Source organism: Vicia villosa, unplaced genomic scaffold (genome assembly GCF_029867415.1).
Source record: "Vicia villosa cultivar HV-30 ecotype Madison, WI unplaced genomic scaffold, Vvil1.0 ctg.002052F_1_1, whole genome shotgun sequence".
NCBI lineage: Eukaryota > Viridiplantae > Streptophyta > Magnoliopsida > Fabales > Fabaceae > Vicia > Vicia villosa.
In genome coordinates, this window is record NW_026705822.1 from 44,368 (window position 1) to 56,649 (window position 12,282).

Genomic DNA, 12,282 nt, shown 5'->3' on the forward strand with positions numbered 1-12,282 from the left:
ATATGCACAATCAATCCCTAAAACCTTAGGGCTTTTATTCCATACACAAAAAGAAACAATCTGGTATCGAGAAATGCTAAAAATGATGCTTAAATGATGAAGTTCAAGATCAAGCTACTTACTGATCAGTGGTTTTCACACGTATTTTTACCGTTGTTTTTAGTTATCTTTAAGTTATTTTATTTAGTGTTTTATTTCATTATTCGTCATTTTATGCTTTGGTTGTGTGTTATAGTGTTTGTAGGCTCAGGTAAATGAAATGGGAGAAATCGGGACGGAAAAGTGCAAAATTGAAGAAAAGTGAATAAACTGGCAAAACACGTTCCCAGACGCGTGTGGAAGAAGAAAAATGCAATCAGCTGCCAAAACGCATTCCCACATGCGTTTGGAAGTGAAAACTGTCATCTGCTCCCCAGACGCGTCCTTGGACGCGTCCCGTTGTCTCTAACGCGTCCCCAGACGCGTCCCTGACTGTTCATGCATGCCACATGTGTCCCCACACGCGTCCCACTGGCCCAGACGCGTTCCGAGAGGCGTCCCAGGAGAAAGAAATACAAAGGAAAAATGCCTGTCTGCCCAAACGCGTCCCCACACGCGTCCCGTCTGCCCAAATGCGTCCCACTGTCCCAAACGCGTCCCCACACGCGTGTGCATTTACTGTCATGGGCCTTTTTGTCTGAAAAGCCCAGAAACGCTGGAATAAAAGGACGAAAACGTGTTGGGACAAGGGTTCGAGGAATTTGGGAGCGAAAATACACTGTAGAAGGCTGGAGAACTCAGATTTTATGCAAGGATTAAAGAATTCTATGAGCTTTTGCCATTGAAGATTGGATTTCCTTCATTTATCTGTAATGTCTACAATTTACACTATGGTTTTTGTTATTGTTATGAGTAGCTAAACCCCCCATTGCTAGGGGGGTGATCATGATTCTGAATGTGATAACTGTATTTCTTTGATGCAATAACAATTTGGTTTTGATATAATTGGTTTGTTTTACATCTGCTCTGTATGCCTTAACCGTCGGAAAAACGGATAATGAATTTTTATGAATAAATTAAGCTGGACAGCAAATTGTTCATTGACTTGATTAAGAACATAGGATAATAGTTATCACCTAAGACTAGGGATATTTTATCTTAACCGGAAATTCTTGGTATTGGAATGCTTGATCATAATTATAATTATCTATGGACATAGTAATTAGGTTGTGACGTCAAAGATCTTTTCACTAAGGCCTTAGGATTAGATATTCTTGAGAACCGGTAATCAATTGTGAAACTATGTTATTGCATTGAGAAGGATAGTTGTTACAGGAAGAATCATTCACCGACCCCTAGCAACCTACTCATCTCTACTCATCGTTTTATTATTTTGCGTATTTACTTTATTAGCTAAACCAACCAAAACCCCTATTACTTTTTGTTTAATTGAAATTGCTGTGAAACTCTGTCTCGTCAAGTAGTCCTTGAGATTTGATACTTGGGATTTTCCCATTACTACTACATAGGCAAAATAGTACACTTGCTATTTTCCTATCAAGTATTTGGCGCCGTTGTCGGGGACTGCCAAAGATTATAGAGTTTTATATTTATTTCAATTAGAATTGTGTTGCTCTACGACTAAAATTTTATTTTCTGCACATTCTATTTTTTCCTAATTCTAATACTTGTCTAATCTGTGTATGCGAGGTAAGGCCTCAACTGAATTTCTTTTTGACACAGAAATTGAAAGAACTTTGCATACAAGGCGTAGACAAGCTCGGTTGGCTAAGATGGAATCTGAAGAAGAAATTGTTACAGTTCATTCAGGTTCAGGTTCTGAAAGTGAAGAAGAAGTTATGGGCGAGAATCCACCTCCACCTGAGAGGCTTCTCGGAGACTATGGTGCTACGAACACACCGGGTGGTAGACTAACAATTGTCAACCAACCGGTAAATGCTGCCAATTTTCAATTGCATCCAAGCACAATAAATCAGCTTAAAAGAAAACCTTTCCCCAGAAAGGTTAATGAAGATGCAAACAAGCACCTACAGAGATTTCTGACCATGAGTACAACTCTAAAAATTGAAGGGCATACAGAAGAGGCGAAGAAGCTGAGAATGTTCCCGTTCACATTAGCCGAAGAAGCAGAAGAGTGGTTCTATTCTCTTCCAGCAGACAGTATCACGTCATGGGAAGATATGGAGAAGGCTTTCTTGAATGAGTATTTCCCCGCCTCGGTCTTTATAAGGAAGAGGTACGACATTTTGAACTTCAAACAGAAGGAGGGTGAGCCTTTAGGAGATGCTTACAAAAGATTCAAAAGAATACTAGTAGCATTTCCCACTCATAATATGGACAAGACTGAACAGATGCAAGTATTTGTCAATGGGCTCAGAATGAAAACAAAGCAGTTGATTGATACAGCAGCTGGAGGCTCAACAAATTTCACAACTGCCTCCGGCATCACAAAAATCATTGAAGCAATAGCTGCAAATGGGTATTTGGAGCTGTATGATAGGTGTGCTAGCAAACCAGAAAGAATCATTGATCTTAAGCTGGAAACCTCAAAAATCCGGGTTGAAGATGCGATAGCTGCAGAGGTAGAAAAGAGATTAAAGGCTATGAATATAGGTACTCAACAGGTTGCTCAAATCCAGCAAGCTCAACATGTGATCTGTGAAATTTGTAATGGCCCTCACCAAACTGTGTGTTGTGTTGCAACTCCCAAGCAAATTGAAGGAATCAAATTCTTGAGACAAAATAATCCGTATTCTAACACCTATAATCCAGGGTGGAAGAATCATCCCAACTTCGCTTGGAAAGATCAACAACAAAATCCTCAGAAGGCAGAGTGGGAAGTAGCTATTGAGAGATTGGCTGGACAATGCTCTCAGTTTCAAGAAGAGACGAGAAATAACCACAGGAACACCACAGCTTCAATAAAAAATCTGGAAGTTCAAGTTGGTCAAATAGCACAACATCTCACTCTACAGGCACAAGGTAACTTTCCGAGCACAACTGTGAAAAATCTGAAAGATCAAGAGAAGATTAATGCTGTTACAACAAGGAGTAAAAAGGTTTTAGAATCGGAAAAAGAAAAAGAGGAAATAGATGACCCTATGGTAATAGAGGTGGATTTGAAAATAAGAGAGAATCCGAAAGAGCCAGAAGTTGTGATACCACCGGTTAAACCAGTTGAAGAAAAAAATAAGAAAGATGCTGAACCGGTGATCAAACTACCTTTCCCTTCCAGAGTGACAAAGAAGAATTCAAAAGAGAAAGATTTTGAGAAGTTCACTGCCTTGTTCAAAAAGTTAGAGGTAAATCTACCATTCTTCGAAGCGCTTGAGCACATGCCCTTGTATAGGAAATTTATGAAGGTGGTGATGGCGAAAAAGAGATCACTGGGAGGGGAATCAAAAATTGCAACTGAGAAGTGTGGAATAGTCTCGTCAGCAAGAAAGATCCCAATAAATAGGAAAGACCCTGGAGCGGTGGCGATACCATGCACTATCGAGAATATAACATTTAAAAAGGTACTCCTCGATTCTGGTTCTAGTGTGAGTTTAATGCCTTTGTCCATTTTCAAAAAGCTTGAATTGGAAAAGATTAGTGAAAGTAAGACACAGTTAAGGTTCGCCGATCACACCGTTAAGAAATCATATGGGGCAGCTGAAGATGTACTAGTGGAAGTTGATAAGTTTGTATTCCCTGTTGATTTCCACATCATGGACATTCCGGAAGACGAAGAAACTCCTATACTTCTTGGGAGGCCATTTTTGTCGATAGGCCGCTGCAACTTCGACATTGAAAAAGGGACACTAACGTTGAGATCTTTTGATGAAGAAGTAACCTTGAAGATGTTAGGAGTTAATAAACATAGGGCGGTTGTAAATGATCAAACTTCTGGGGGTATGACAGAAAGTGATGAAAAAGACAAAAAGCCTAAACAACTCCTGGAGCTATCAAAAGTCCGAAGAAGGCTAAGAAATTCAAGAAGAGTGTGGGAAGTGAATTGAAGAGAAAAGTTGTCCATGCCTTTCATCTTCATTAGTTCTTGGTTGCGGAGGTGAAAAGCAACCATGTGTGGAATAGAAAATACCCTCCATAATAAAGGGTGATGGACCGTCGAGCCATGCGACGTTAAACGAAGCGTTGTGTGGGAGGCAACCCACACTTTTAATAATTACTTTGTCTTTTTGTTTACTTTTTATTCAGGAAATAAAAGGGGCATTTCAAGTGGGAGCTATGGAGTGCATTACCCTCTGTGAGTCACCTCTCTCGGGATTGTTCTAAAACATTGAGGCCAATGTTTCGTTCAAGTTTAGGGGAGGTTTTACTCTTTGCATTTTAATTTATATTGCTGCTATAATATGTGTGAGACCTACAGAATCATATTTGTCCCAAATTTTGACCGAAATTTTTAATTTTTGAAGAGTTTGGATCGTAGAGAGCGATCGGGAATAGTATATAGAGATAAAGGGAGGATTGTTTGAGGACAGGAAGTTCGGAATAATGTGGCAAGAAGAGGTTTGTTTAAACACCCTTGGCTCCCTAAATGAAATACGAGTCTAACGTGTAGATTTGCACCATAATACTTGTCTCCTGAGAAGTACTCCTCGAGTAGTTTATTGATACAGTCGGGCATAATTCAGATTCACGTGCATGATGACTGGTTGAGAAAAAAAAATATATATATATATATATATATATAAAGAGTTGGCACCAGATGATGAAAAGGCGGTAAAAGGTAACCGGCTCGCTAAGTTGGGTAACCCGGTTATTCAGCCCAAAGGAGGTTGATCCCCAAATGTCGTCCAAAAGGACAATATATAACTGCAAAGTTTGAAAATTTCATCGGTAATAAAAAAGGTAGCAAATGCTGCTCGTTTGGTGCCAGAAAAAAATAAAAATAAATAAAAAAACCTTGACTTGTCTCATGCATGTGATGATTATTATAAGCAATGCAGTGCCTTAATGTGATTGTCCAAATGAAAGAGGAGAAAAATCAGAAAGAGACTTAAGTGCAAAGCATAGTTGGAGAGGTATCCGACAGGGGAGCTTAAGGTTTAGTGTTGTAACAGAAACTCATCGCGTCATGTGAATGTCGGACCAACTGTTTCTTGATCAATACAAACAGATATCTCACGTATGAACACCGGTGTGCCCTGAAGGTCATTAACTCTTGTAATTGTTGCTTGAGGTCAAGCAACGGTTTAAGTTTGGGGGAGTTTGATCAGGGTTTTTCACACGTATTTTTACCGTTGTTTTTAGTTATCTTTAAGTTATTTTATTTAGTGTTTTATTTCATTATTCGTCATTTTATGCTTTGGTATTGTGTTATAGTGTTTGTAGGCTCAGGTAAATGAAATGGAAGAAATCGGGACGGAAAAGTGCAAAATTGAAGAAAAGTGAATAAAATGGCAAAACGCGTTCCCAGACGCGTGTGGAAGAAGAAAAATGCAATCAGCTGCCAAAATGCGTCCCCACACGCGTTTGGAAGTGAAAAGTGCCATCTGCTGCCCAGACGCGTCCCGTTGTCCCAGACGCGTCCCTGACTGTTCATGCATGCCACACGCGTCCCCACACGCGTCCCACTGGCCCAGACGCGTTCCGGGACGCGTCCCAGGAGAAAGAAATACAAAGGAAAAATGCCTGTCCTCCCAAACGGGTCCCCTCACGCGTCCCGTCTGCCCAAACGCGTCCCGGGACGCGTCCCACTGTCCCAAACGCGTTCCCACACGCGTGTGCACTTACTGTCATGGGCCTTTTTGTTTGAAAAGCCCAGAAACGCTGGAATAAAAGGACGAAAACGCGTTGGGACAAGGGTTCGAGGAATTTGGGAGCGAAAATACACTATAAAAGGCTGGAGAACTCAGATTTTATGCAAGGATTGAAGAATTCTATGAGCTTTTGCCATTTAAGATTGGATTTCCTTCATTTATCTGTAATGTCTACAATTTACACTATGGTTTTTGTTATTGTTATGAGTAGCTAAACCCCCCATTGCTAGGGGGGTGATCTTGATTCTGAATGTGATAACTGTATTTCTTTGATGCAATAACAATTTGGTTTTCATATAATTGGTTTGTTTTACATCTGCTCTGTATGCCTTAACCGTCGGAAAAACGGATAATGAATTTGTACAAATAAATTAAGCTGGACAGAAAATTGTTCATTGACTTGATTAAGAACATAGGATAATAGTTATCACCTAGGACTAGGGATATTTTATCTTAACCGGAAATTCTTGGTATTGGAATGCTTGATCATAATTATAATTATCTATGGACATAGTAATTAGGTTGTGACGTCAAAGATCTTTTCACTAAGGCCTTAGGATTAGATATTCTTGAGAACCGGTAATCAATTATGAAACTATGTTATTGCATTGAGAAGGATAGTTGTTACAGGAAGAATCATTCACCAACCCCTAGCAACCTACTCATCTCTGGTCATCGTTTTATTATTATGCATATTTACTTTATTAGCTAAACCAACCAAAGCCCCTATTACTTTTTGTTTAATTGAAATTGCTGTGAAACTCTGTCTTGTCAAGCAGTCCTTGAGATTCGATACTTGGGATTTTCCCATTACTACTACATAGGCAAAATAGTACACTTGCTATATTCCTATCACTTACCTCTACAACTGGAAATCAATAGTTGATTTAGAGCAGCTCTGGAAGTGTTGTGATGATCCCTATAGCTTCACTGAACTCCCAGGAAGCTTTTGCAATGCTCACTTTGTATTGAGAGCCCCTCAATTCTTCTGGCCAAGTCGAGTTGCAATTATGAACAAGTGTGATTCTGAGATTTTAATTTAGGTGTTACAAGGGAGTTTTAATGCATACATAAGTGTTTATATGCTATAGGGAGTGTGTTTGGATGATTGGTTTGCAAATAAATTGCAAGAGGGAAGAGAATCGAAGCTACGGACTTCAAAGCTCAAAAATGGAGAATTTTGGCTACTTCTGGTTTGAGAGAGATTCATAGGTGTTTCAGGGGGATTTCTTGTTTGTTCTGAAGCTTAGGAATGACCTCTATTTATAGGGAAACAGTAGGGTTTGAGTTTGATCAAATTGAGTCTTTTGGCTTGATGACTTGTTTTTGAAGCAAAGTTATGACCATTGTTGCAATGCACAGTACAAGCATTCCTGGAGTAATTGATCACTTTAAACATGTTGTGTCTAAGCTTTTGTTTGAGTGTGTGCAGAAGGAACAAGTTAGGAGCTCAAGGAGAGTGGAATTTTGTAAAAAACATGCTTTACTATAATGGAAGTCAAGCCTTTATGCCATAAATAGACAACTTCAATGGACAATGCTTGAAACACTTGAATCATAGCTCAAAAGTTTGTGTAATCCTCTGATTATGGATGTATATTGAGTCTTTAAGGGTCTGAAAGCAAGGAATAGATGCCTTGGATCAGATTACCAAGTTTTTGCATTTGGTCATGCTTTACAAATTGGCCATGTGTTTACCCAGAAATATGGTAAACAAGCGCTAGTTTCCTTTTTAAAGGTTACTTTTGCGGAATCAACTAGAATATTCCAGGACTAATTGCTTTTATTTGTCTATTATGTGTATTTGGTTTGTATTAAATGCAGTAATAACTTCAAAGTAAAAGTAAACACTAAAATTCAAGACTTTAAAGTAAATGAAAGCAATAAAAAACACTAAATGTGCACTGAAAGTAATGCATAACGTAAAATGATTGCATAAATTAAACTGGTACGCATACATACATTCCAAAGTTGCACTCGTCACTCATTATTGCACAGAGATTTGAGTTTACTTGTGTTTTTGTAGAAAATGCGGACCCCCTACTGTTCCTCTGGAACTTGCTTAAATAGTGAAAATAAAAATAACTACTACTAACGGTCGACTAATTACTAGCCAACACGGGTCTTCGACATGCAGCATCTTCGTCTGTAAGGCTTCCACGCGTCCTGTGAAAAACTGCTAAAAAACTGTCTGAAACTGCTTCCTTTGACTTCTGATGCCTTCCGACTTCAAAGCTATACTTGGCAAAACACCTAAGTTTTTGCTTAAATTAGTCGAACATGCATGGCAGACTTGCTAGCTTTAGTCGAACCCTGGCAGTGATGGTCTTTTGTAGTCGAACGGATGTCTTGACTAAAAGAACTTTTAATCAGACTATTTAATACTCATATATCTCAGAGACCACTTACCATTATTAGCAAGTCGAAATCCTAGGGTAACAAATTGCCCCCCAAGCGACTTCTTTCGACTGATTTAAAAAAGAGAAAGATGGCGTTTCGTTTTCTTCTTAGGTTTCGACTCTTATTATCTTTTAACGCCATGACTACTTTGTGCATCCCTAGACACTAATTATTACCTAAAACCTAGGTAGTGGGCTATAACTGCTCCCCACTTTCTTATACCGGTTTCCAAAGCGTTTTTGACGTGACCTTTGATTCAACAACTTCTTTTCCACACGATTTCATTGACGTCATTATAGCCCCTATATATGTGTGAGCTTTTTCTCCCCTTTTTCTTTTTTTCACGTTTTCCTGTTCTTCCCAAGCGTTTTCAGAGCACTCTTTTTCTCTAAACCTCAAGCACTTGTTTTCTTCTTTCCTTCAATACACAACAATGGCTGCAAACACCACTATGAATACCAACACCACCGTCTATGCTATAGGCTCTAACCCTTTAGGAGCCATTATATCTCGTGAAGAAGAAGAGCAAAGGTTGGATTTTGTTCCTCAACCCAAACTTACAGAAGCCAAAGCCATTATTTGGCAAAATCAAATGCTAATCCCTTTTCAGATTACTGATAAACTAGTAGCTTTCTCAGGGCCATTACCAGATCATCGTTCTCATCCAGCACAAACCACCGGTTTTTTCCCCTCATTTCAAACTACAATGCCTGTAGCATTTGATAAACCACGTCCTCTCGACCTGAAGTTTATGGATCCTTCAGTGAGGGTTTTTCGTTCGACCCCAGCTCCTGGCAACAAGGAGTATCTGGCTTGGCTCAACAAAGTTCAAGCAAAAAAACAACAAAGATGGGAGGAATTGGGTATCTTTGATGCCATCCAATTGTCTAGAACTGGTCATAAGGTTTGTCCCCCTATGCTGCTTGCCTCGTTATTCTTCTGGGAAGGTTCGACCAACACCTTCCATCTTCCTTGTGGAATGATGACTCCCACTCTCTTCGACGTGGCTGCCATCACAGGGCTTTCGCCCTTGGGTGAGATCTTCGACCCAACTCTTCCGACAGAAATAAACTTCAACTTCGCCAACGCTACCATCACCAAATACATGCAGGATCATTATGACAAGTCTGTTAGAACAAGATTTGTTCTGATCAATTATCTTAGTTTTGATGATAACAATAATATGAATTTTGCTTTAGATTATATGGTACTCTAATTCAATGCAATTTCCCTTTCAGGAAATATATATAAAGAGTACGCATAATTCAGCGCTCAGAAGCTTTGTCTCAAATGGTTCAGCATGCAACATCAGAACATGGTCTGGCAAGACATCAGAAGATGGTCGAAGCAGAATCAGAACATGGGTCTATGGAAGCATCAGAAGAACATGAGATCAGAAGCACTGAAGCTCAGAAGATGGTATCACGCTCAGAAGCACTTCAAGGTCAGAAGATCAGAAGATGCTATGCACCAAGCTGTTTGACTCTGATGATATTCAAACGTTGTATTCACAAACATCAGATCAGAAGAAAGTACAAGTGGCAAGCTACGCTGACTGACAAAAGGAACGTTAAAAGCTACTAAAGGCTACGTCAGTAGACACAGCGTGAACAAGGCTCGAGGTAGTTGACAAAAGCGTATAACATTAAATGCGATGCTGTACGGAACACGCAAAGCATTAAATGCATTCAACGGTCATCTTCTCCAACGCCTATAAATATGAAGTTCTGATGAGAAGCAAGGTTAACGATCCTGAACAATATTATTCAAATTAACTTGCTGAAACTCTGTTCAAATCCAAAACTCAGAATCTTCATCTTCATCAAAGCTCACTACATTGCTGTTGTAATATTTTAGTGAGATTAAGCTTAAACGTTAAGAGAAATATCACAGTTGTGATTATCGCTTGTAAGAAGCATTTGTAAACTCTTGAATTGATTACATTAAGTTGTAAGGAACTAGAGTGATCGTGTTGATCAGAATACTCTAGGAAGTCTTAGGAGTGAACTAAGCAGATTGTAACTAGAGTGATCGTGTTGATCAGTAGACTCTAGAAAAGTCTTAGAGGGTATCTAAGCAGTTGTTCCTGGAGTGATCAGTGTGTGATCAGAAGACTCTGGAAGACTTAGTTGCGGACTAAGTGGAAAACCATTGTAATCCGTGCGATTAGTGGATTAAATCCTCAGTTGAGGTAAATCATCTCTGCGGGGGTGGACTGGAGTAGTTTAGTTAACAACGAACCAGGATAAAAATATCTGTGCAATTTATTTTTATCTGTCAAGTTTTTAAAGCTACACTTATTCAAACCCCCCCTTTCTAAGTGTTTTTCTATCCTTCAATTGGCATCAGAGCGCCGGTTCTAAGGTGCAAGCACTTAACCGTGTTTAGAAAAGATTCAGGAAGAGAAAAACGCTTCTGTAAAAGATGGTTGATGAAAGTGAAAAGACTACATCTACATCTGGCTCTGCTGAGCAATACAACGGTAACAATGGTTATACTAGACCGCCGGTATTTGATGGTGAAAACTTTGAATACTGGAAAGATAAACTGGAAAGTTACTTTCTGGGTCTAGATGGTGATCTATGGGATCTTCTGATGGATGGTTACAAACATCCTGTAAATACCAGAGGCGTAAAGCTAACAAGGCAAGAAATGGATGATGATCAGAAAAAGCTTTTCAGGAATCATCATAAATGCAGAACTGTTTTGCTGAATGCTATCTCTCATGCTGAGTATGAGAAGATATCTAACAGGGAAACGGCCTATGACATATATGAGTCCTTGAAAATGACTCATGAAGGAAATGCTCAAGTCAAGGAGACTAAAGCTCTAGCTTTAATCCAGAAGTATGAAGCCTTCAAGATGGAGGATGATGAAGACATTGAAAAGATGTTTTCAAGATTTCAAACTCTTACTGCTGGATTGAGAGTTCTTGACAAGGGATACACCAAGGCTGATCACGTAAAGAAGATCATCAGAAGCTTACCCAGAAGATGGGGTCCTATGGTGACTGCATTCAAGATTGCAAAGAATCTGAATGAATTTTCTCTGGAAGAGCTCATCAGTGCCTTGAGAAGTCATGAAATAGAGCTGGACGCAAATGAGCCTCAAAAGAAAGGTAAGTCTATTGCATTAAAATCCAATATCAAGAAATGCACTAACGCTTTTCAGGCTAGAGAAGAAGATCCTGAAGAATCAGAATCTGAAGAAGAAGATGAACTGTCTTTAATCTCCAGAAGGCTAAATCAACTCTGGAAGACCAAGCAAAGGAAGTTCAGAGGCTTCAGAAGTTCAAAGAAATTTGAACGTGGAGAATCTTCTGATGATAGAAGATTTGACAAGAAGAAAGTCATGTGCTATGAATGCAATGAGCCTGGACACTACAAGAACGAATGTCCAAATCTTCAGAAGGAAAGTCCCAAGAAAAAGTTTCATAAGAAGAAAGGTCTTATGGCAACCTGGGATGAGTCAGAAGATGATTCTGAAGACGAGCAGGCCAACTGTGCGCTGATGGCGACAGAAGATGACGGATCAGAATCTACATCAGAATCAGATTCTGAAGAGGTATTTTCTGAACTTACTAGAGATGAGTTAGTTTCCGGTCTAACTGAACTTCTGGAACTCAAGTCTCAGATTAGTCTCAAATACAAAAAGCTGAAAAAGCAATTTGAATTTGAAACAAAGAAGCTTGAGTTGGAGAATTCTGAATTAAAAGAAAAACTTTTAAAATTATCCAATAATGTTGGATCTCCTTTTGATTCAGAACAATCCACTCCTAGTCTAAACCATATTCTGAAAGAATATGATTTAAGTTTCAGGAAGTTCTTATCTAGAAGTATTGGCAGAAGTCAGCTAGCTTCTATGATATATGCTGTGTCTGGAAACAAAAGAGTTGGCATTGGTTTTGAGGGTGAAACCCCATACAAACTTGAACCTGTTGATAAAATGAAAATCACATACAAGCCATTGTATGATCAGTTCAAGTATGGCCACTCCCATGATATTAGGCACACTTCACATGCTCAAAGTTTTCACATAACACACACCAAAAAGCATGTGACACAACCTAGGAAATATCATGAAACTCACATTAAAAATTATCATGCTGTTCCTCCTA